This window comes from Panthera tigris, chromosome B3 (assembly GCF_018350195.1).
Source record: "Panthera tigris isolate Pti1 chromosome B3, P.tigris_Pti1_mat1.1, whole genome shotgun sequence".
In the NCBI taxonomy this organism is placed as follows: Eukaryota; Metazoa; Chordata; class Mammalia; order Carnivora; family Felidae; genus Panthera; species Panthera tigris.
Window position 1 is genome coordinate 69,138,378 of NC_056665.1, and position 27,041 is coordinate 69,165,418.

Consider the following 27,041-nt stretch of genomic DNA (forward strand, 5'->3'; position numbering starts at 1 on the left):
AATCAAGCCCCTCAAGAAGCCTGCTTGGGATTCCCTCCCCCTTGCTCTCTGTCTCTACTCCCCCCCCCCAAATAAATAAATAAACTTAAAAAAAAAACAGAAATCATCTAGTCTTTTTCTATGCCTCCAAACAGAGGTTTTACTACTAGACAATGTCTTTTTCTACCTTTAAAATAGAACTTCTTTCTAATACCTTTGCATGCTTGCTCTATGACGTCAATCTATGGAGGCAAATGGAAAATTTGGTTAAAACAATACTATCTCTCTCAAAGTATTGTGTAGATCATCTGGTTTAAGCCCGGAGGCTTTAAGAGAGGAGAGAAGGTTCAGAAAAGGACTTGTCCAAGGTCTCACTTAACAGCAAAAGCAGAATCACAATCTGCCTAGCATGCAACCCAGTGCTTTTGCAAACATGTCTCCTGACTAAGCAAAATCTTAGTAAAATAAATGATTCTCTATAATGTTTTAAGTTTCTTCATTTCTAAAGCCTTTGTGAAGGTTCTATTCAAAACTCCTGACTACCATTAGAAAAAAACAATGACACTGTTTAAATGGCAAAAGAAATACAGCAAGCCAGCGATCAATGATTCCAGAATCATCCTCTGATGTGTGAAGCTACCTTTCTTACCTCAATAGCACTCTCCTGATCTCTCAAAACTTCATTCTCATTCATTTATCTTAATTTCAAGGAAGTCCTGGAAGATAGGCTATGACCTTATACGTAATTATATATACACAGATGAAATACAGTTGAAACAGGTCATGTACCCACTCCAAAAATTTAGCATCCATACGAAAAAGCAAATCTCTGACACAAAAGCTTATTCAACTGCAACCGATTCATACTCGTCATTTAAAACAGCAAGGTTCACAGAATGAGGAAATGGCTTGATAGTAAGAGGTCACTTACAGTGAAAAGCAATAAATATGGCCAGAGATTGGGAGGAGAGGGACACACATAGTCATTAACAATAAAAAAAAGAATTTGAAAAGAGTTGATGAGCATTTGCAAAAATTATCGCAAGTACCTTAGAGCAAAACGAAAACAGAAGAGGATGTCAACTCGTGATAAATTGGTAAAATGTGAAAAAAGGAAACTGTACAAAACAGGTGCGATCTAAACCTTAATCTATGCTTAATTAAAAGATTAATGCCACCATCTGGCAGAAAACCCTTCTCCTACCACCTCACAACTCAGTCAAATGGACTGCCAATCTCACTACGGCTTCATTAGTGACGGATCTAAGTTACAGATGTGCAGCTAGAAATTTGTGTGCCTACACTAAAGTTTCACACATTACAGCATTCAGGTCCCTTGACCAAATTACAATCTTCTCCCTCCTTGTGACAAAAAAGCTCGGAGTTTAACTGACTAGGTCAAATTTCAGAAGATACAAGACCTAATCTCCACGTAACTTTCATCATCCTGTCTTTAGACAAGGGCCAAACTCAAGCCCTAACCAGTAAAAGCTGTTGGATTTGCCAATTCACATTAGAGAACAATGGATCTACCAGAATTCCCTCCTTTTTTAAGCATGTGGTTCACGTGAGACCGACCACATACACAGACTGACCAAAGGATGAGGAATGACGCCACTAGACCAACCGTCTGTCAAGCCTTGTTTTGTACATGTGGTTGACCTGACACTCCTGAAATAATGCGTGTGCTTCCCCTTCTCTAGCCTTCTACCATTTGAAGCTCCTCCTTTGAATTTCTCCTCCTTTTCACTTCTTCCCTTAGGAATTGTGCAAAATGCCCAACACTTCTTTTCCGGGGACTGGTCGGATTTTTCTGTGTGTTGAGCTCTTTTCTTTATTTTCAAGAGCACTTGCACACAACCACATGAACACGAAGAGAAAAGTCAGAAGGCACTCACAGCACTCCTGTGAGCAGGCTCCCTGGAAAGAGAAGCCAACAGAAATCAAATGACAGCTACTGCAAAAATTGTATTTAGAGATTTCAAGTGCAAACATTTTGCAGGTGGAATAAGATGGCATTGTTTGCAAAGAAGATGAGTGCACATATTAATCGTGAAACGTACTTTTGCCACACAATGCATGACATTTGAAAGGCACTCGGCTGGCACACTCTTTTCTGGCTACACCGCATGGTCTTGTGCCTCCGCCATCAAGGGAATGACATCATGGCTACACACGAGCAAAAACTCCTTCCGGTCCACGCTACTTTAGAGAAATTGAGAAACAAGAGAAAGAAAATGCGCTTTTCACAGGCAGACAGATTCGACAGACCATTTCTCCCGTGTCAGGACAGAATTCTTCAATCTGCATTTCCCTTCTGCAGCTCTTCTCAAGTGTGACCTTTAAGAGGCTCTTCCGACATTGGGGAGGCAAAAACTTTAATTAAAAGAAAGGGCAGCAAAGAGACCTAAGGAAGGAAGAAGGCTTTTTTACCTTGCATTAGACAAAGGTGGATTTTCTCAAAGCTCCCAACTGCCAGGACAAAATGCAAATCCCAGGATCAGGATTATATCGAGCACACAAGCTAAGGGCCTTGAAGCAGGGACACGGCACGGTGGGCCTAACTGACCACACGCTGGTGAAATTCCCTCGGAGCTGGCAACACTAACATCACATGTGCCCTATCTGTTGTACAAGTGTGACACTATTTACCTCCCTTCTAGAAGTTTAAAGCGACCCCTCATTGCACCTTCTTGAGATCCCCCACCACATCATCCAATACTCTTTTGTGGAGGAAGCACAAATTAAATTTTAGTATTGCTTTTTTCTAACAAGGAGGCCTGCGGATTTAAAACCGTAATCGAAACCTTCAAGGGGAATAAACTTGAAAAAGCTAAAGCTTATTAGGACCCGGGCTCTAGTTGTGGCAGAATGAAAACGCTGTGCGTCCCTGTATAGCATTCACACAATTTGTGGTGCTTCACACAAGAAGGTTCATCTGCCTCCAAACAGCAGCCCCACTGGGATTTCTGTGGAGGCAACACTGAGTAGATTGAAGTCATGTGAAATTCAGAGCCCTTGCCTCCAAGTGACGCACCATCATTATCACAACTTTGACAAGGGGAGAAAAAAAGAAAATGTCTAGAGTGTGATATATCATTAAGATAGTTCTGAATGGGCTACGTCTCAGAGACAGCCCTAGAGAATAAAAAGGGACACGATGAGGGCCCTGAGAAACAGAGGGTCTGTCCCAAAGAAAATGTCACAATCACCAGCAAGATAAACCTTGCTTCCTTCAATACAACCCCAAGACCAGTCTTCAGGCTTTATTCACAGCAATTCGGTGTATTAAGGGAAAAAAGAATAAGGAAAACTCTTTTTATTCTTCTAAGGGTCCTGAAGCCCCTCACAGAGCAGCAAGAGTGAGATTCTATAAGAACGGGGTCCTGATCCAGATGCGTAGATTCCATTAGCTCAAGCACACAACTCGCTTGAAAAAAGAAATCCTATATTTACAACTCTGCCGAGCAGACAGGCTCTCTCTTTCAGCTCTGTGGAGGGCTGAAGACCTACTTCCTCACTGACAAAAGATTTCACATGAAAAATAATAGTCCTCTTGGTCTGGAGTACTTATCTTTTTAAGATTTGACAAAAATTTTAAGTAGGTGGCTCTTCAGCAATTATTTCCTTTTTTCCATTTCCACAGGGTAAAATACAAAGTTCTATGAATTTAGATAAACGTAGTCACGTAGGGGCACCTGGGTGACTCAGTCCATTAAGCTGACTCTTGATTTTGGCTCAGATCATAACCTCATGGTTTGTGGGATCGAGTCTTGTGCTGGGCTCCATGCTGTCAGTGCAGAGCCTGCTTGGGATTCTCTCTCTTCCTGTCTCTCCACCCCTCCACCTGAGTGAGCACACACATTCTCTCTTGCTCTCTCCCAAAATAAGTAAGCTTTTAAAAAAATGTAGTCATGTAACCACCACCACAATCAAGACATAGAACAGTCCCATCACCCCCAAAATTTTCCATCAGGCCAACTCTCCAAGACTTCCTTCACTGAAAGTACATTCATAGTAGACCCATCCTTGTGGATGACACTGGTTCATGCCGTTTTATTGCTAAGTTGAGACACACCTTATAATGTACCACAGTTTGGTATCCATCCGTTCACCAATTCCAGAATTTGGGTGGTCGTTTCTAGCCTTTGGCAATGATAAAAAAGCCACCACAAGCATTCACAAACCTGAATTTTCTTTTCTTTTCAGTAAATAATACCTAAGAGTGGAACTGCCACATCATATAAGGGCATGTCTAACTTGATAAGAAGCTGCTGGGATTTGGTACCGCCATTTTTCTAAGCCATGCTAATAGTCATACAGCAATTTCTCGTTGTGGTTTTAGTTTGCGTTTCCCTAAAGACAAATGTTGTTGAACACCCTGGTGCCAGTTCCTTCCCATTGATATATCTTCTTTAGCGAGCTGTCTAAATCTTTTCCCCATTTTTTTTAATGGATTATTTCTTATTGGGTTTTGGGAATGCTATATATTTTCTGGATACAAGTCCTTTGTTGGATATGTGACTTGAACATATTTGTCCCAGTCTGTGGTGTTTTTGTTTTTGTTTTTGTTTTATTGAGTAGAATTTATTCCTTAGGTAGTTTGCATTCAGTTTTGCTGTGAGCCTCAAAGTCCAGAGATCGCCCACATATCCTCTATGTGGTTTATCTTTTCATGAAAAGTCCAAATTTATCAATTTTTTTTTAATTTTGCAGATCATGTTTTTGGTACTATATCTAATAATTTTTTGCCTAATCCAAGGTCACATTTTCTATTTGTCTCCTAGAAGAATAGCTATTCATTCCAAGACAGTTTAACTCATGGGACATGTGTTAACTGCTTCAAAGTCTCTATCTCGTAATCCCAGGATCTGAATCATCCTGGGGTTAGCGTTTGTGGACTGTCTTTTGTCTCAAGAAATGGTCACATTTTTCTGGATTATTGTGAAATTTTAAACGCAGAATAACATCCTGAATATGAAGTTGTGCAGACAATGGGTCCTGTTACAAATCCTCTGGAGAGCATTAGGATTTTGTTTGTTCCTTTTTATCAGACAACCAATCTGCTTAGGCTCAGATGGGCCATGGTTCCAATATCACCCCAGTGCTCAAGGCTTTTGCTCCCCCATGTGCAGCTCAGGGTGAGTCCCAGCTTCAGGTCAGTCCGGACACAGAGAAGACCCTCCCCCCCTTCCAGCTCTTTCCTCTTAGGAGTCTCCCAATCTGCTGGCCCAGAGGTGGGATTTCTCTTGGGGTCCTAACTGCCCACATTGCTCCTCTAAGGGCAAAGCAGAGAGAGACAAAAAGGGAAATAAAAACGGGCATTCTCTTACATGTTTTGGACCACAGGGGCCCCTTATCCTGGTTCCCCTGACCAGAACAAAAGGATTTCCAAAGGCATTTTAGGTGCCAGCACCACCAGCCACGTGAGCTCCCCCAAGGGGTCTGCTCCAGGATTCAAAAGGAGGGAGAGACACGTATACACTTTCCAGCTTACATTTCCCTACTCTTCTGGCAGGAAAGATCAGATTTTTTCTTGGATTTTAGCGCCCTCTGCATATCTGCTGCAGCTCTGAGAGCCTCTGGCTCATGGCCAAAGAGAAAAGAAAAATGAGAAATTCACCCCACTGGTCCCCAGCATAGGTGGTTTCTCCCCCGCTTTCACTCCCTTCCCAATTTGTCACTTTTTCTTTACTTTCCCGAGTCCTCAGGTAATCAATCTGTCCATAGTTTTCCGTCACAATGCACAGGAGAAACAAGACCTAGTGGGCTGACTTCACCTGGTCCTGTCCTCCAGTAACTTCCATTTCCCGTTACCTGCTAAGGCAGCACCTGTCTTCTCATTTCGCGTTCCAGCAGCTTCCACGCCTTAGCTGAGGCACTAGCTCGCCTCTCACCTTCCGCTTGAGGGTATAGTCAGCATGGAGAAAATCCGATCCCTGATTCTCATAAAACCAGGACGTACAGTGCACATGTTTTATCCTGGTCTTAGCTGTCACTCTTTATTTCATACCCTTACAAAAGACATGGGGAGGGCACCTGGGTGGTTCAGTTGGTTAAGCGTCCGATTCTTGACTTTGGCTCAGGTCATGATTTCACGGTTCACGGGTTTGAGCCCCGAGTAGGGTTCTGTGCTGACAGTGCAGAGCCTGCTTGGGATTCTCTCTCTCCCTCTCTCTGCTCCTCCCACTTGCAGGCGTTCATTCTCCCACTCTCTCTCTCTCTCAAAAAAACAGACTTAAAAAAAAGACAGAGGGAAAGAAAAAACCTACCTGACCTCTGGCACACTGTCCTCTCCTAGTTCCTGCTCGCTGGAAGCCTCAGTCTCTTGCCTTCCTTCCCAACCACACCAGGCTTAAGAAGCCAGGTGGGAGGTTCACTATTCATTGTAAACAGCTGCTCATCAGGTATGCCGATAGGGACCAAGAAAAACTAACCTACACAGGTTCAGGCTGTTAAGGGCATCAAAGAAAGAAAGTGTGTGTCAGAGGCTTGTTTCTTTGGCAGACATTTACACTCATTCTGGCTCTTTTCACTGGTGGCAAACTAGAGGACTATATCCAGAGAGGAACCCAGTGACTGGGTTTAGTTTCAGATACACAGCTAAACCTAGCTCCCCTGCACTGCTTTGAGCTGTAATAGGAAAATCAAAGCTGCTAACAGAAAATGAATGTGGATGTTTCCAGAATGTTGGAAGTAATGCCATGCTTAAACACAAAATCCACTCCTCAGTCGCATAACAAATATCTCTGAAAAAAATACACTACACCAGGCACTGTTTCATGTACATAGAATACAGAGGTAAACAAGACAAATTCCCTGCCCTCATGGAGTCATCACACTACAACAAAATGAATATAGAATGTTATACAAATATAAAACACAGTTGTTTCAGGTAGTAACAAATAATATACAGATAAAGTACGATAAGGGGTTGGAGAACAATGAGAGCACTATCTGATATAGAAGAGTCAGGAAAATCTCTTCAGAGATAACATTTAAGCAGAGAACCTGAACGGATAAGGGAGTAAACCATGTCAGGATGTGGGGATAGAAAGGCAGAATGTTCCAGGCAGCAGGTGCACAAGCCCTCAGGAGAGAACAATCCTGCCCCACCCAAGGATCAGAAATAAAGCCAATGTCATTATACTGGCTATGCTGGATTGAACTTGGAGGAAAGAGTGTAGTAATGAGGCCTAAGAAGTAAGCAGGCATCAGATCATGAAGGGCCTTACATGGCATGGTAAGGAATTTGGATTTTATCCTAAATGTGATGGGAAAGCAGACCTATAGAGATGTGAACAATGCAAGGTTTAATCTAACCATCCTTCTCACCCTCACTCTCAACCAAAAAAATTACTTTCAGACTCAGAGCTAAACCGAATGTTCCAATCCACTTCACAATCAGTCTTTTTTTTTTTTTAATCCTAGTTAACATATAGTGTAATAATGGTTTCAGGAGAATTTAGTGATTCATCACTTACATATAATACAGAGTGCTCATCCCAATAAGGGCCTTCCTTAATGCCTATCCCTCATTTAGCCCATCCCCCAACCCAACACACTTAATAGTCTTAACAGATCACAAAGTTAATACAAAATCACATCACAACCTTAAAGACGAATGAAGCACACTTAATCCATCCCCAAAACAATACTCATATATCATAAATACCTTCAAATGCCAAATCACTTCTTTTCTACTAAAGAAAAGAAACTGAAAGACTACATTAAGCTTTTGAACTTGTGTTTTTATTATAAAACTCTTCAAACACAGTACACTAAATCCCCAAGTACCCATAACCCAGCTTCAACAACTGCACATAATTTGCCAGTCTTGATTTTATCTATCACCCCCTGCTTCCTCAAATACACACATGCGTACACACACACTTTTTAGTGTATTTTTTTCTGGATTTAAAAAAATTTTTTTTAATGTTTATTTATCTTAGAGAGAGAGAGAGAGAGAGAGAAACAGAACACGAGCAGGGGAGGGGTAGAGAGAGAGGGAGACACAGAATCCGAAGCAGGCTCCAGGCTCTGAGCTGTCAGCACAGAGCCCGACGCGGGGCTCAAACTCACAAACTGCGAGATCATGACCTGAGCCGAAGTGAGATGCTCAACCGACTGAGCCACCCAGGCGCCCCTTGAATATTTTTAAATAGAGCATCTGTCATTTCACCCATATTATTTCATTATGTCTCTTTTATTAAAAACTTTAAATATAAACACAGTGCTTTTGTCATAGCTAACAAGAGAAACAATAATCCCTTAACATTACCTGGTCCATGTTCAAATATCCTCCAACTACCTCAAGTCTTTCCTTTTATATTTGGTTTTAAGAATGAAGATCCAAACGAGGCCAACACAGCGCCCATGTTTAGTATGCCTCTGTAAGTTTCCTGTAATCTATATTGATCCCACAGAATTTCCCACATTTTGGATTTGACTGTTGCTTCTTTATATTGTCCTTTAACTTGTTCTTCTATCCCACTTATCTCCATAAACTAGTAACGGGATCTAGTGGCCTGATTACAGTCCAGTTTAGCATCCATTAGTGATTACTGTTTAGATTTACTAGTTCAGTAGGAGCTGGAAAATGGCAATTTTCTAATTCTAGCATTTCTTCTGCATTAGATGCAATGTATATTTTGGGGGAAAAAAAACAACTTTCATCATCAACTGTTTGGTTATCCTAAAGTATATAGTTCATTCAGCAAAGAATAATTGCTAAATCTCTTCCCTTACTTTATCAATGTTCAGAATTGTGCACTGTCACCTACCAGCCTCCAAAGATAGAAGGCTGGGGCAGGGGGTGGAGGGCTGGGGGGTGGTTAGTATCATTAAAAACTCACATTTGCTCTCTCTCCATCCACTGCATTTATTATTTCTTATTGATGCTCAAATAGCCCCAACCAGTGGAAGTTCCTGGGAACCTTTAATAACATTCTTGCTTTCTGCCCCATACCTAGAATCAGCCTTTTCTCAAATATGTCTGTTTTTTTTTTTTTAAGTGGGGAATGCTATTTAGAAACTATAATCCAAGTGCTAAGAATGTTCACTGTAACAGGATTGTTTTTGTTTCTACCTTTTTCAGTGGAAAACACATACTTAAAAAAATAAAAGTAGGACAACATGGGTGGCTCAGTGGACCAGCTCTTGATTTCAGCTCAGGTCATGATCTCATGATCAAGAGATCAAGACTCACACTGGGCTCTGTGTTCAGTGTGGAGCCTGCTTGGGATATTCTCTCTCTCTCTCTCTCTCTCTCTCTCTCTCCCTCCCTCTCTCTCTCTCTCAAAATAAATAAACAAATGTATAAAAATAAATAAATAAAAGTAAACCTAAGTTCATACAGACATTTCAAGTTTAAGATTACAGGGTTTTTACTTAATTGCTGCGATTTTTATATTAGTTTCTCTTTTCTCTTACTCTGAAAATCTTAGTTACTAACAACATTAATATAATTACTTGTTTCCTTTACCTTGTAATATATATTTAATATTTTCAACATAATGATACTAACAGCACTACTAAGAATACTGAATGTAGTTTAAGAGTTCTCTTAGGTACCTTTGTTCTTAGGACTTATCCAACTGGGGATATATAGCCAAAATATGATTTTAGAGTCACTTGAAATAATTCTTTGACTAAGCCATACTCAATAGATTCATGAGAGAGCTTTCAGTTATTTTGTTTTGTTTTCAGTTATTTGACATTCAGCTTTAAAATGAGGATTTACGTACCTGCTCACACTCTCGTTTGTGCTCGCTCACTCTCGCTCTCTCTCTCTCTCACCACACATTACTACATATAAGCAGTAGGTTGATGCTATTTTCAGTGTCTATAATAGTAGATACAATGAACTGGTCAAACTGTTTACAGGACTGATCATCAAAGACACCGGATCCAGTATAAAATATAGCCCTGTATTCTTAGAAAAATGGCAGATTCCAGGACTGGGCAGAAAATATACATGATAAACCTAAAGCATCTAGTATGTAGTAGTACCAGAAGGTAGAGGGTCACACACACACACACACACACACACACACACACACACACACACACACCCCTGATGAGGGTGGGGCAAAGAAGCACAGAAGTCAACCGAGAGACCTCCTAATGGTCAAAGCTGAACAATTTGAGCAACAAAATAAATTAAGTAGTATGGGATTATTGGATTATAGCCCACAGTATAAAATAAACATCCTGGAGTCCACACCAGCATAAATAAATGATGTAGTAGATCAGTGGGGTAGATCAATCTCCCACGCAGAAGAATTTCAAGTAATTTACATAGATTCTGCATCTCCAAGGGCTACAGAGAGTGACTTCCTTCCAGAAAACAGTGTAGAAGACAGATGGGCATAACTTTAAAGAAACCTGACAATTACCAACTCAGCTAGATGACCAAGGTCAGCCATCAACAATCATGATAGTATGTGCACTTGATATGTTAGGGTGACGGTACTCAACCTCCCAAAACCCATAACCTCAGTCTAATCATCAAAGAAACATCAGACAAATTCCAATAAAGGAACATTCCTCTACTGGCATGGAGAGTTAATAGCGTATCAACAGTGGTTCATTAATTGTAACACATGTACTATAATAATGAGATGTTAATCACAGGGAAAACTAAGCATGGGATATATGGAAACTGTCTATACTACTCTTTCAATTTCTCTGTAAATCTAAAGCTCTTCTAAAAAGTCTATAAAGTCTATTTTTTAAACCATATAGAGAGATAGACCTATAGAGATAGACAGAAAGAAAGGTAGATAGAAAGATATAGATCGATCTCCCTGTGTATAAACCTGCAGGATACGTGCCTGGAGACCACATATCAACAAAAAGCAATCACCTTGTCCTATTGCTTTGAGTTTTTTCAGTTGATAGAATGAGACTGAAAATTAACTTCTAATCAACTAAGTAACTGAGATTGTAGGTCTTTTACTTTTTCTGAATAAGCACTATCCACACGCTACCTAGTACTTAAGTATGTGGACATGTTTACAAAAGATTTGCTAGGCCTCTTTAAGTAAGTTCACAATAACAAGATCGAATAATTACTATTATGGGGGAAATGGAGTTGGTGATAAGAATAAAGCAAACACTACACAGATTTTAAATCTGAACGGAAGTGTGAACACTATATCCCAGAGCCTATCCCAGTGGCCCAGACATAGGGGAAGTATAGGTGTGACAAACTATAGTTAGCTCTCACGATGGGGGGGGAGAGTTTGGGTATGTGAATATCTTAGGTGGAGAAAAACCTAATGTTTGTATTGACCATCGACTACACGAGATTTTTTGTTTTTCAAAAGAGGGCGTGGGTTTAAACAATTGAGAAACACTCACAGAGCATGGTTCCTCCAGAAAAAGATAAGCTGACAGACATGAACTCCCAAAATTTTCAAAACCAAGTTTTCTTGTGCTGTCTTAAGTAGATCCCTTTCTACCTGTGAAAGGCAGAATAAAGGCTTTCCCCCAGATCTATCCATGTCCTAATGTTCTGAACCTGTGACTCTTCTGGGACCACAGAGAAGGGAAATTAAGGTTGTAGATGGGAATTAAAGTGGCTAATCAGCTGACCTTAAAATAAGGGAATTACCCCGGATTATCCAGGTGGGCCCGTAATCACAGGTGTCCTTAAAAGTGGAAGAGGGAGGTGGAAAAAGAGAGCGAGGGAAAGTGTTGTGACCACAGAAGTCAGAGGGATGATAGGCTGCTGACTTTAAATTTAAAGGAGCCCAGTCATAAGGAGTGTGGCAGCCTCTAGAAGCTGGAAAGGTCAAGGAAACACATTCTCTGTAGAGCCTCCAGGAAAAAACACAGCCCTGTCAACACCTTGATTTTAGCCCAGGGGACAGACCCACATACTCCCAAACTATAAGATAGTTCCAAAACTATAAAACAGACTCCAGAACTATAGTAAGTGTCTATTGCTTTAAGCCTCTAAGTATGTGGCAATACAATACATTACAGCAATGGCAGGGAGGAATACAATGCCTGCAGAAAGAATTCTCCTGCTTTGAGAGGGAGAGCCCTTTTCACCCAGTATCAGGTGGTGTTTCTACCACGTGCTAATTAAAGGAAAAGGGGGCAAAAATGTTATTCATATGTGTGGAGTAAACAATCATGAATAAGAAGAGAATCAAAAGATCAGGAACCAAAGAATTGAAAGATATAAGCTACAGCCAAAGGCAGGCTGGGCTATTCATTTCAGTAATACTTGGCCTTAGCATTAAAATTCCTGTTGGTTTTCTTATTTTACTTCATCTGAAATCTTCATATTAACCATTGTTAAAAAAAAAATTTATTTATGACTAGAGAATTAGCTAATATGTATTAGTCACGACAAAATGCCACAGACGGGGGGGGGGGGGGCACTTAAACAACAGAAATTTATCGCTCACAATTCTGGAGGCTGGAAGGTACAAGATCAAGGTGCCAGCAGATTTGGTGCTTCCTGGCTTACAGACAGCCGCCTTCCTGCTATATCTCCTTCACACGTCAAAGAGAGAGCGAGACGGCACTCTGGTCTCTCTTCCTCTTCTTATAAGGGCACCAACGTATCAGATTAGGGCCCCACCCATATAACCTCATTTAAACTTTATTACCTCCACACAAGCCCAAATACAGTCACCTGGGGGTTAGGGCTTCAACATGTGAATTTGGGGATGGGAGAGGTCACAAACATTCAGTCCATAACACCATAAGTAATTATTATTTATGTCAAAAAACAATAAAAGAAAGCTATTTTGCCTAGTGAATATTCATTAAAGGAAACCATTAAGTCATATAAAGTACCATAAACAAAAAGGAAAATCTGGGAATATAAGGAGCTTCCAAGTAGGATATTAATATACAACTTACATGTTCATTAATATATTAATATATGTGCAGATATAGAGGGACATGAGCCAACTGTCTATGTTTATACAACGTATACAGTGAGCTCCTACACTAAAAAAAAAAGATGGCTCTTCAATTTGTTCTTTTAAAATAAATGTGTATTTAAAGACATACTAGTTTTGAAAGCAGGGAGATACAGATGGCTATGGTACCAACAGGTCTCTACATACATAAATTCCAACTGTAAACTCAGTTTTTTACAATCCAGAATATTAAGAACATAGTGCAAACAAAAGTCAGTATATCAAAAGGGGCCAGTAACTCAAAAGAAAAGAACAACTTCCACAGTTTGCTATTCATTCCCCAAAATTGATTCTGTATGTATAGTTCTCCCTGGACTCTAAGCCATTAATGCTCAGTAACAAATGAAACTGTATTGAGATTTCACAAACACGATAATACATAACCAGATCTGGAGTTTATACAAGGCAGTTTCAGGGGCGCCTGGGTGTCTCAGTCAGTTAAGCATCCAACTTTGGCTCAGGTCATGATCTCACAGTTTGTGGGTTCAAGCCTCGCATCGGGTTCTGTGCTAACAGCTCAGAGCCTGGAGACTGCTTCAGATTCTATCTCCCTCTGTCTCTGCCCTTCCTCCTCCCCCCACTGGCACTCTGTCTCTGTTTCTCTCTCAAAAAAAAACAAAAAAAAAACAAAAAAAAAACACAAAACAAAACAACTTTATACAAGTCAGTTTCAATCAACAGTTTCACCTAGAAATTCCTGGGTCAAGGATAAAATATGTAACACCATATTAAACTCATACATTTGCTGGGGTGGTGAGTGGCTCAGTCAGGCAATCACTACGAAGATTTTGCTACTGTTGTTGTAGCTTTAGTCTGCTCAGCTAAGGGCTGAACATACTGAGCTATGCATGCATTCCATGGTCCTCTGATTAAATGGCTAGAGCAGGAAATGAATGTTGTTACCCCCACTGGAAAAATGTTAGACTGCTTACCCCCCCTGCTGTTCACTAGTAAAACTGCTTGGTTGCTGGTTTCATTTCGGCTGCAAGCAGACACAGGCTCTGTACTGCAAGTGATGCCTCGGAGGGGCCTGAAATTTTGTCATGGTTTTGGAGCTGGACAAGGGCCTAGGAGTGAATACATCTAGTTCAAACTTCATTTGACATTGGTTGTCCTCTATTTGATTAGGCCAAAAAGCACTTACACATTTGCTTTTAAAAATTCATTTCTTGGGACACCTGGGTGGCTCAGTTGGTTAAGTGTCTGACTCTCAATTTCAGCTCAGGTCATGATCTTGTGGTTTCAGGAGTTCGAGCCCCATGTCAGGCTCTGTGCTGACAGTGGTGAGCCTGCTTGAGATTCTCTCTCCCTCTCTGTCTCTCTGCCCCTCCCCCACTCACACTGTCTCTGTGTCTCTCAAAATAAATAAATAAAACCCAAAAAATGTTTTTTTAAATTTGCTTATTTTAAAAAATCCTTTAATCACAACTTCTAAGCAATTTGCACTTCCAGAAGGTGTATACTTAACACAGCACTGTGAACACTTTTTTTTTTCCTCCATAGGATGATTTAATTGATTATAAATTATAATGATGGCATTCTAATACCAAGTGCTCTCTTACAGGCTTTTCAAATTTAAATGTTTTATAAGTGAGAGAGAGTGGGAATGAGAATGAATTAATACTGTTTGCTACAGATGTCCCAAATTTAGAGAAAAAAATAAGAAATTGAGAAGGCAGATGGATGCAAAAAGTGCAGTACAGGCAGAGAGAGAAGGAGACACAGAATCCAAAGCAGGCTCCAGGCTCCGACCTGTCACTACAGAGTCCGGTGTGGGGCTCGAACTCATGAACTGCAAGATCATGACCTGAGCCGAAGTCGGCACTTAACCGACTGAGCCCCCCAGGCACCTCTCCCAGTCTTTTTAATATCACACTTCACAGCCCACTAGGAACCTCTTCTGTTTAAAGAACTATAATTTGGGGCTGGAAGTATGGTTTTCACAGCTTGGGGAGAAGAGCGTGGGAGAACCACACACCTAGACTTCAGGATACCAGGCAGAAACCTCAGTTTCTTCTTTTTTCTTAGTTGAAGTATAGTTGAGACCCAGTGTCACATTAGTTTCAGGTGTGCAACATAGTGACTGGACAAGTCTATATGTGACACTGTGCTCACCACAAGTGTAGCTGCCCTCTGTCACCATACAATGCTATTACAGTATCATTGACTCTACTCCCTATGCTGTGCCTTTTATTTCTGTGGCTTATTCATTCCACGACCAGAAGCCTGTACTTCCCACTCCCCTTCACCCATTTTGTTCATTCCCCTACTCCTCTCCCCTCGGGCATCCACCAGTTTGTTCTCTGTGAGAAATCTCAATTTCTAAGCCATTTGGTGGAAAACCTTAAATTTCCATCTTCATATCTTACTGCTCCACCTTTTGCTATCTCAAAGAATAAGGAGATATATATTGAGTAAACTAGAAAGCTTTAGGTCAATAGATCAAAGGGATGAGCTACAATTAAATACAGCCTAACCATTTGCTATATTAAAAAGAAAGACATTAATGCCTGATGGGAAAACATGAAAAGTACTTAATTGTTCTGGGAGGGAAAAGAAAACAGTTCATTGTGTGATCTGTTTTGATCACTCAGAACACAATATTAAATCTCCTCCTAGAAATCAAAAACCTCAAGTTCAAGTATCAATCCCACCACTCGGCTGTATTCTTAAAAAGGCCTAACTCAACCCAATGACTATTTCTTCACCTGGAAAACTACATTTACCACTGCCTACCTCTTTCCCAGGGAGATTCTGAAAATCATTTAAATGTCAGGATTTCTCTGGGGCGTCTGGGTGGCTCAGTCTGTTAAATGTACAACTCTTGGTTTCGGCTCAGGTCATGATCTCACAATTCATGGGATTGAGCCCCGAGTCAGGCTCCTGGATGGCTCCGTGCTGACAGCGTGGAACCAGCGTGGAACCACAGATTCTCTCTCTACCTCTCTTTCTGCCCCTCCCCTGCTTGTGCTCACACACACACTCTCTCTTTCTCTCAAAAAGAAAGAAAGAAAGAAAGAAAGAAAGAAAGAAAGAAAGAAAGAAAGAAAGAAAGAAAGAAAGAAAGAAATGTAAGGATTTCTTTTAGAGGCTACTCTGAAGAAACAATGTTTTCATTTAAATTTTATTGGTTTTTTATTTCCATGTTCATATGAGTGATGCACGCTCATGGTAACAAAATAAAAATTAAAATAGTACAGAAAGACATAATCCTCATTAATCCTCAATTCTCATCCTCCTTAATCTCCTAGTCTCATTCCCCAAAGGTAACTACTACATATGTTTCCCATCTAGCCTTCCAGAAATATCTTCTGCATATAGATACCTATCTTCTTTTTACACAACGGAAAGATATTATACTGACTTTCTTTAAGTAACTGTTCTCCTCGATGCGGGACATTTTACATATTTATCCCATTCTTCAACAGCTACATGGCATTCCTCCATAGACATACCATAACATATGAACCAATCCTTCTTAATAGAGATTTGGAAGTTGTTTCCAGCTCTTCCTTAATTTAAACACTGTTGCGACGAATAATTGCTCCCATACATTTGCTAAGGTGTTCAGACATATCTGCAAAATAAATTGCCAACTACAGAACTGCAGGGCCACCAGCTAAATTTCAATGTCTAAGTGCTTCATTTATGGTTTCTATCAACTTCTACCAAGAGAAGAGTATCAGCCAATACGGAATGTGCTCAACTCTGTTTTTTTAAAAACATAGTCTTAAAGGGCTATTTCTACACCTAGTTGCATTAGGAAGTTTATCTCCAAGGAAATTAGCATGGATTTTTGAACATTTGTAAGCAATCTATGTTTCCACCTTCTCTTTGACGCAAATTTGTGAAGAACCCACAATTTGCATTTTTCGGAAAAAACAAAATTAATAATAATAACTTAAAACTTGAGGCACAAGACATTCCAAAAAAGAGAGCATTGGCTGAGACACATTGAATACACTTAGCCATCATCAATATGAAAGGCCTTTGTATTGTTACTGTTATTACACTGCAGTTTTACCACTATCCTAAAAAGGTAAATGTCTCTAAATACTGGATACTTGTCTATGTTCCCCATGTTGTTTTTTTTTTTTAAGTTTATTTACTTATTTTGAGAGAGACAGAGAGAGAGAGAGAGAAAGTACACAAGCAGGCCAGAGAGAAAGAGAAAGAGAAAGAATCCCAAGCAGACTCCACACTGTCAGCAGGGAGCCGGATGCCAGGCTCAAACCCACAAACCGCAAGATCATGACCTGAGCCAAAATCAAGAGTCAGATGCTTAAACGACTGAGCCACCCAGGTGCCCCTTCCCCATGGTTTTAAAAATGTTGCTATGATGCTAGTATCTTTTACCTAGAATGATGTGTGTAACAATTTAAAAATCATTCATGAGAAAACCAAAATTAAGGTACAAGAATGCTCAGGCCTGGGTTAGGGACTGACCTAACTCAGCATAAAGGAATGTTAAAAAAAAGTTGGGGGGGGCGGGGAGCACCTGGGTGGCTAAATTGGTTGAGCATCAGACTTCGGCTCAGGTCATGATCTCATGGTTTGTGAGTTCGAGCCCTGCATCAGGCTCTGTGCTGACAGCTCAGAGCCTGGAGCCTGCTTCAGATTCTGTGTCCCCCACTCTTCCCTGCTCACACTCTATCTCTCTCACTCTCTCAAAAATAAATGAACATTAAAAAAATAAAATAAAATAAAATAAAATAAAATAAAATAGTAATGGGAATGTTAATAAAATGCTGGTGTGCTTTAATTCCTCCCTGCTAGGTCAAAAAAAGATCTCTCTTATCCCATTATTCTATACATAAAATAAACAGCACACTCTTACAAATAAATTTTAGTTTAAATTTAACAAATATGTACTCTTGTCAATTCATCATTAATAGTGTAAGAAATAGTTAAGGAAAAAACACAAAAATAAGCACAAAATTTCTTACGAAATCCGACATTTCAAATATCAGAATAAAAATACAGGAATATATAATTAGTTTTTTAAAAAATCCTTTCTAGTTAATAATTGACCTCGAAAACGGCAAAGGTAAAAGTGGCAAGGAATCCAAAGTACAGACAAAGAATAAAACTTGAAAAATATATGTAACAAATTGAGTTTACAAAGATAAAAAGGAACTGAAGGGTGAAAAGGGGTTCTCTAGATAAAAGATCTCTGGGGGAGCCTGGTTGGCTAAGTTGGTAGAGCGTGCAACTCTTGAATTCAGGGTCATGAGTTTGAGCCCCATGCTGGGTGTAGACAACTTAAAAAAAAAAAAAATCTCTGGATACTATAATTCCTGTTTCAGTCTCACAGTTAAAATATCTACTGTTTGCATTGAATTGTAAAGTTTAATAGACCTAGAACTAGGAGAATATAAAATCCAATGTGAATTCATGTTTGTGTATAAATCTGGCCCTGGGGAGAGCAATCTCTTTTTAGCTACTGACCTTTCAACTACCCAAAGAAGCTACTTCAAATAGTGTAACAAACAAATGAAACATAAAGGTTCTCCTGACCTGAACTCCCAAAATGACTCTACCTAAAAACACACTCTCTCTAGGCGCTCCTGGGTGGCTTAGTTGGTTGAGCTCAGGTCATGATGTCACAGTGGAGCCCCACATTGGGCTCACTGCTGTCAGCACAGAGCCCTCTTCAGATCCTCTGTCCCCCTCTCTCTCTGCCCCTCCCCTGCTCACACTTTCTCTCTCAAAAATAAAAATAAACATTAAAAAAAAAGACACACTCTCTCTAGCTTGCACCATTTACCTTCTAAACTACCTTCTCAACGCTATTCGTCCAAACATTAATGGAACTCTTCCTGAAAATCACAGTGCTGCGTCATGTACAGGCCTTCATGTAGCTTATAATTAATGAAGCAAACATATGACAAGTAAATAATTAACTGTAATCAAATGAGGATTGAAAATAAGTACTATGTTTACAAAGTACAACATTACTAACTGAGGAAAACCAGAAGCTTCACAGAGAAAAGTGACATTTGAACAGAACATGTAAGGGGGAGTAAGACTTTGAAAAATGTAAAGTGTGAAAAATATAGAATGGTAGAATTTGGGTTCAAAACTACAGAATTCTGGCTAATTTAGGCAAAAGAGGAATTTCCTGAAAGAATTTCCTAATTTTAATTTTTTTAATTTTTTTTAATTTTTTTTATTGTATTTATTTATTTTAACATTTATTCATTTTTGAGAGACAGAGAGACAGAGTGTGAACAGGGGAGGGGCAGACAGAGGGAGACACAGAATCAGAAGCAGGCTCCAGGCTCTGAGCTGTCAGCACAGAGCCCAACATGGGGCTCAAACCCACAAACCATGAGATCATGACCCGAGCCAAAGTCGGACAGACTTTGCCACCCAGGCACCCCAATGTTTATTTTATTTTTAAGAGAGAGAGAGAGAGCGTGAGTGGGAAAGGGGCAGAGAGAGAGGGAGACACAGAATCGAGAGCAGGCTCCAGGCTCTAAGATGTCAGCACAGAGCCCGACTAGGGGCCCAAACCAACATATTGAGAGATCATGACCTAAGCTGAAGTCGGAGGTTCAACTGATTGAGCCACCCTGGCGCCCCATGGAATTTCCTCATTTTAAAGTAGCTCCTAAAATTCATGAGAAATCTAGAGGCTGGAGAAAAAAAAAAAAAATCAGGAAACAGGCTGTTGAGAACTAAGATACAGTAACATAACAGAAACAGACTAGACAGGATGCCATGGTAACTGCCATAGGGAATAATCTCTAATTGGCATACATCTGTATGTCATTGCTTTAAGATTCAAAACCTGATGAAGGACAGTAATGAGTCAACTGGCAAAATCTCAATAAGGTTAGATAACAGTATTCTACCAATGTTAATTTCCTGATTTCAATCATTGTTCTATGGTTGTATGAAATTTCCTTGCCTTTAGGAAATATATACTGAAGTGTTTAGGGGGTAAAACGGCATCATGTCTACCATTTACTCTTTTTTTTTTTATTTTAAGCTTGTTTTGTTTTTAATGTTCATTTATATGTTTTGAAAGAGAGTGCGTATGCACAAGTTGGGGAGGGGCAGTGAAAGAGGGAGAGAGAGAATCCCAAGCAAGCTCCGAGCTGTCTGCACAGAGTCCGACATGGGGCTCAATCCCACAAACTGTGAGATCATGACCTGAGCCAAGATCAAGACTCAGACGCTTAACCAACTGAACCAACCAGGTGCCCCACTACCATTTACTCTTAAAGATTAAAAAAATCTTTAAGAAAAAAAAATAGCGTGTGTGTTTGTGGACAGAGAGAAATGGACAGGTATCAAGCCTGTCCAAACTAAAGTAATCATCTTTCCCCAGAAAACCTGTTTGTACTGACCACACTGCATGATACCACATGGTCCCATCACCTAGAGATAATCCCTGTTATTTTTATATGCATCATGTTCCTGCCTGTCTCACCTTATTTTATAACCAATGTATATCCAGAGAATCCTCTTTCCAATGGGGAACATATTTATTTTTCTATAACATAAACATTTAAATTTTTGAATTAAAAAAGAAGATTAGGATCCACATAAGAGTGAAAACATATGGTATCTTTCTCTGTAGGACTTATTTCACTTAGCATCACACTCTCCAGTTCCATCCACGTTGCTACAAAAGGCCACATGTCATTTTTTCTCATTGCCACGTAGTATTCCATTGTGTGTATAAACCATAATTTCTTTATCCATTCATCAGTTGATGGAAATTTAAGCTCTTTCCATAACTTGGCTATTGGTGAAAGTGCTGCTCTTATGTGGATCCTGAGAAACTTAACAGAAGACCAAGGGGGAGGGGAAGGGAAAAAAAAAAAAAAAAGGTTAGAGAAGGAGGGAGCCAAAACATAAGAGACTCTTAAAAACTGAGAACAAACTGAGGGTTTATGGGGGGTGGGAGGACGGGGTGGGTGGGTGATGGGTATCGAGGAGGGCACCTGTTGGGATGAGCACTGGGTGTTGTATGGAAACCAATTTGACAGTAAGTTTTATATTAAAAAAAAAAAGATTAAAAAGTTCCACATAATCCCTGTATTTTTCCCACTCCAAACACAGTTAATAGTTTGATACGTATTTATATCCTTTTAGGATCCTAATGCATGCATAGATCTTATAATATTTACATAAGTACAATATTGTCTTTTTTCCCTTTAAAGTCTTATCATGACCTGTTTCCAGTTTTATATGGAAAACAAATGTACATCATAATGTTAACAGTGGTTATTTATAGGTGGTAATATTATAGGTAATTTTTATTTTCTTCTTGGTATTTTTCTATCATTTAACAGGAGAGTAGGTAAAACTTTTTGTTTGTTTGTTTTTGAGAGAGAGACAGAGCATGAGCAGGGGAGGGGCAGAGAGAGAGGGAGACACAGAATCCTAAGCAGGCTCCAGGCTCTGAGCTGTCAGCACAGAGTTCGACACAGGCCTTAGACCCACGAGCTGTGACATCATGACCTGAGCCGAAGTTGGATGCTTAACCAACTGAGCCACCCAGGCGCCCCAGAATAGGTAAAACTTTTATAGATTTAGGAGATACGTGTATCACTGATACAAAAGGGGAGGAATGGAAACAAAGATTAACTTTCATAACAAAGCAAGGCATGTTGAGAGAGGTCATACTTTAGATGAGTTTGAAATTAAAGAAATCACATAGTGAAAATCATGATGTGGTACGTATCAATCATATATAAGTAGATGTCACCCAGAAAGTAATAAAGAATGTAAACTATAAATTAGGTGCCAAAATCTTCAGAGAAATGATGAAAAGAGTCTTACAAAATGATGGAATATCAAATTTGCCTAAATAATTAAATCATTAGTTTTTGCCTTCTTAATATACTCTTACTATATGTGATCCATTCCAAGTTGACAGTTTCAGAAAACAAAAAAAAATCTCTCATATTAAACACTGAAACCACCCCCCATGACCTTTTCAGGCTTCAGAGAATTCTGTGTTTTGGCTCAATCAAAAATTCTGTTGTTCCAGAGAACAAAACTCTGGCTGGCCTACACATAAAAGAGGAAGGGGAGATACGATTTGTCTCAAACAAAGGGAGAAGTTTCTAGCAATTAGAAACAGCAGCAATGGCTGCATCAAAATAAAGGAGAACAGGGGCACCTGGGTGGCTGAGTCCGTTGAGTGTTGGACTTCGGCTCAGGTCATGATCTCATGGTTTGTGAGTTCGAGCCCCACATCGGGCTCTGTGCTGACAGCTCAGAGCCTGGAGCCTGCTTCGGATTCTGTGTCTCCCTCTCTCTCTGCCTGCTTGCTTGCTCGCTCTTTCTCCATCTCTCTCTATCAAAAATAAAACATTAAAAAAGATTTCTAAAATAAATAAAATAAAGGAGAACAGAAATACTCCCAGAATGGCAGAGTAAGGACCCCTGAAAATCCACTCTACTGCAAAAGCAACAAGAACACTGACAAAAACTGCCAAAACCAAGAACTCTGGAAATTAACCAAAGACTTACAACAATCCAAGGAGAGTTTATGGAAGAAAAACAGCTAAATCTCTAAGAACTGCAACTTGTCCCATTCTCATCTCTGCAGTAACAAACTTTGCATTTGCTTTGAAAACTGACAGGCTCACAACTATGGTGACATGAAAAACAGCAGCCTTATAACCACCGAAGAGGGAAGAAAAGCTTGCTGAAAGTCCCCTCCACAGGGACCTGTCACTATTTGACCTCTCTGGCAGCTCTGTGAAAAATTCCATTCTTGGGTCTTGTCTTCATTCAACCAGGTTCAGAGCTCACTCCGTGTGAACAGTCCTATCATCAGGGAATTCGTGAGAAACAATTAGCAGCAAAAGTTTAAAACCACGACTGCCTGAGGCAGTGATAACAGGTGGGCCTCAAAAGAGACTGAAAAAATAAATAAACAAACAAACACCTTATAAACTAAAACTGGGGAACGAGATGTCCAAGAGGTCTTTGTAAAACTGCGGCATATCCCTGGGACTCTAGAAGGCCATGCAATTTGTGCATCACTGTGGGCACGCCCAGAAAAGATCTGAGAAGTCCCTAATGACCTCTTACCTCTGGCTAACCTTGAGTCTCTACACAAGCAGGAAGGAAAGGTTAAGGCAGAGTTACAAGTTTCCTGCCAGAGCATGAACACATGCCCCAATACACACACACAGCAGCCCCTCAGTAAAGGCTGGGAGACTTCATGCTTCAAGGCTTTTAAGGAAATTTTAAATGAATAAAAGATATTCATAAGTAATATAAATTCTAAATATTCTATATATGTGTGTGCGTGTGTTCATGTGTTACATGTGAATGAGTGTATAGTTTTGCATTTGACCTTCGCACTCTGAGAAGACCCCGAATGAGGGAGGGCGGCAGAGTGGCATGATAAGTATAAAAACTGCCTTTTATTGTGTTCACCTAATTCACTCTTTACAACAACTGTGTGAGGTGAACACTCTTAATCATCTTTACAGGTGATGAAACTGAGGTTTCAGGAAGCTTAAGCAACGTTTCAGATATAACTAGTAACTGGGGGGTTGGAGAGTAGGATTCTAACCAGTTTCTGTTAGACTCCGAAACATACATTACTGGCCACCATGTGATTTCTCTCCATAACAACACAGGGCACCTGGTGGGCTCAGTTATTAGAACACGCGACCCTTGATCTCTGAGTGTGAAGCTTACTAAATAAACCAACAAACAAACAAATGCAACACTAGTGGGGGGAAAAGATAAAGAGAGGAGAAAAAGGAAAAGAGAGCCAAAAAAAAAAAAAAAAAGGCAGAATACTGAGTAGGTTTTGAGGAGGTATACCCTACTCATTCATGCGCCTGTAAACTTATACTAGTATCTTGAAATAATAATCACTCTCTGTCTGTAATTCTTCAATTCTAACACTTAAGCTTTCAGAGATCCCATTCTGTATGAAATCACTGTGGTGCCATCCACCAGAGCAAACATTCATCCTCAAGCTTCTACAGCCCTTTCCCACCCCTCCCCTACCTGACTGCCAGAAGCCAACCGGAATACAGATGAGGCACAAACCTGAGACCCCATCCCTGCCAACTCTGTCTAAAAACCATCCCTTTGAAGTCTACTTCCATATTATAAAATGAAAAATCAACTTGTCTACTTAATTTCTCCTTCCAGTGAATATAAAATACATGCTCTTTTTTTTAAATGTTTATTCATTTATTTTGAGAGAAAGAGAGAAAGAGAGCATGAGCAAGCAGAGGAGGGATAGAGAGAGAGGGAGAGAGAATCCCAAGCAGGCTCCATGCTGTCAGCGTAGAGCCCAATGCTGGCTTGATCCCATAAACCGTGAGATCATGACCAGAGCCAAAAACAAGAGTCTGACACTCAACTGACTGAGCCACACAGACACCCCAAAATACATGCTCTTAAATAAAATTTTCTGGTCACCTCTTAATTTAATGATTCTCTTGGCTGTAAAGAGGAGAAAAATACTTTTTTTTTAAAAAAAAATGTGTATTTATTTATTAGAAAGAGAGCTGGGGAGGGGTAGAGAGAGAGCGAGAGAGAGAATCCCAAACAGGCACCGCACTCTCAGTGCGAAGCCAGACGTGGGGCTCAGTCTCACGAACCCTGAGATCATGACCTGAGCCAAAATCAACAGTCGGTCACTTAACTGACTGAGCCACCCAGCTGCTCCAAGAAAAATGTTTTTTAAAACTTAACAGGAATTGTTCTGCAAATTCATACTGGCATAATAAAGAAGCAGCCAACCAAAACACAACTTGAAAATGAAGTGAAGATTAGTTAAGGGAAAATAGGAAGCCGAGCTTTGTCTTCAGAAAAACATTCATTTGTCATCAAGCTTTGCTCCCAGAAAACTCATAACCTCTTTGGAAGGATTTGAGATTTATATACCTGTGACAGGGATTAAGCCCTTTTCAGTAAGACTAAGCTTTAATGAGCCCAAATATTACACAAAGACATGTTATTTTATTATCAGCCTTGTAGAAAAATGAAAAAGTGGGGATGAAATATCCTAGTACTCAATATCATGAAGCCAGCTACTGGGATGTGACCTTTAGATGAACAACAGAGCCACAGACTCCAAATCTACCACTTAAATGACACCCACACTGCATTACACTGTGATAGTGAATACTAGCTATTTTAAATTTTCCCAAAATGTAACTGTTAATGATCCTTTCAAGCCAGAGATTATAGAAACCTAAATATGGTGACTAATTATTTCACAGAATATACACACATGAATCACATTTGTCAACATTAGTAACTTCCCACAGGTAAATAAATGGAGGAATCATGGCACTGATAATCCAAGAATATATGTGACTTTTTGGTAACAGTCCTGTCATCTCAATGATGCCTTGCTTAAATTAATATTAAAATGTGCTTGCTATCTTTCAACACAAGTTTGACTGGGTACTAAAGAAGATGGGTCAGCGGCACCTGGGTGGCTCAGTCGCCTGAGCGTCCGACTCTTGATTTCGGCTTGGGTCACGATCTCAGTCATGGGATCGAGCCCTGTGTTGGGCTCTGTGCTGGGAATGGAGCCTGTTTGAGATTCTCTCCCTCTCTCTCTCTCCCTCTCTCTCACTCTCTCCTCCCCCGCCCCCACTCAACGCACACATGCATGTGCACTCACTCCCCCTATCTCTCACACAACAAAAGTATAGATCAGACACACTTGTATCAGTCCTTCACAGAAAGAGGACCCAAAGAGAGGATTAAATATGTACAACAGGGAATTCATTCTATCAATCTCCCACATGTTTTTTTAATTTTCCTACTGTTTGCATATACCAATGACATGATATGGATTGCAGGAAACAGTATCCCTGGGAATGCTGTTTTTACAGAAATTGTCTTTTAAGCAAATTTAAGGCTCATGGACATCAGGTTGGTCAAATTCTAAAACAGCCTCCTAGCAACATCGGGATAAAATTAAACACATCGATTTGTATTTCTTGTCAACATCCTTCGACACCCACTCAAAAGTGAAAGATTATCTATATCAATTTTCCACGCACTGCCCCATGACACCTTTATAAAAAATTCTGAGACCAACAAAACTGTTGACATTATTTCCATCCCAAAAGAAAAAATATTAACAGCATTAAAGCATTTGTTCTTGGTACTTCAACACACACACACACACACACACACACACACACACGCAAATGGCTTCTAACAAAAGAAAATAAAATTTCAAAAGGAATGAATCTAATGTCTATAAAATACAAATAAGTATCTATAGTGTCTATAAAATAGAAATAAGTATGTGTCAGTATGGTCCTTATTTCTCCTTTTGATATTTCAAAACACATCAGGAAACAGTGACATCTGAATAGAAAATCTATTTTCAACCACTTAATTTCTTTTTTAAAAAAGTCTTTGTGGGGGGGCGCCTGACTGGCTCAGTTGGTAGAGCATGCAACTCTGTCTTGGGGTCATGAGTTTGAGCCACATGTCTGGGGTACAGTTTACTGTAAAAAGTAAAACAAAAACAAAAACAAAAACCAAGTCTAGAAAGTCATGCTGTGGTGTGGGTAGGACCAAATGACCTAACCAGGCCTCTGGAAACCTCAGTTTCCCAGAATCGTGGAAAATAATCACTACTTTTCTGGAGAAAACAGTGAAAGCCCAATGGCTTAGCACCTAATTCCCCAGAAAACAGATCCTGATATTCTAGAGTTATGAGCTTGCCATTTTCCATCTGAGCATCAGTTAAAACAAAGACAGAAACACCATTAAGAATGACAACAATTGGAAACTATACTCCACAAGTGGTGCATCGTCCCCCGCCAATAAATAAATAAATTAATAAATAAATAAATAAATCCCTCTGGGTAAATACATGTAAATAAGTATCATCCTTAAAATAATAATAATAATAATAATAATAATAATATAATAATAATAATAATAAAAGAGTAAGTAATGTGTTCTTAGTCAACAATCCCAAAATGGAGTATCTGTACACCTGGGGGGTTCAGGAAGATTTCTCAAAAGGTATATGAGCAAGGAGTTCTTAAGGGAATTAAGTTTCAGATCTTCAGTGTCCATACTCTCAACCGAAAACAGTCTTAGAAAGCGCTTGAGGACGGGCGACCCCTGCTCAGCCATTCTCAC

General features: G+C 39.8%; 1 protein-coding gene across 1 annotated transcript in view; it reads right to left on the minus strand.

Moving 5' to 3' along the window:
- Positions 1–27,041, minus strand: part of AVEN (apoptosis and caspase activation inhibitor) — a 193,366-nt gene that overhangs the window by 158,974 nt on the left and 7,351 nt on the right. The window lies entirely within an intron of this gene.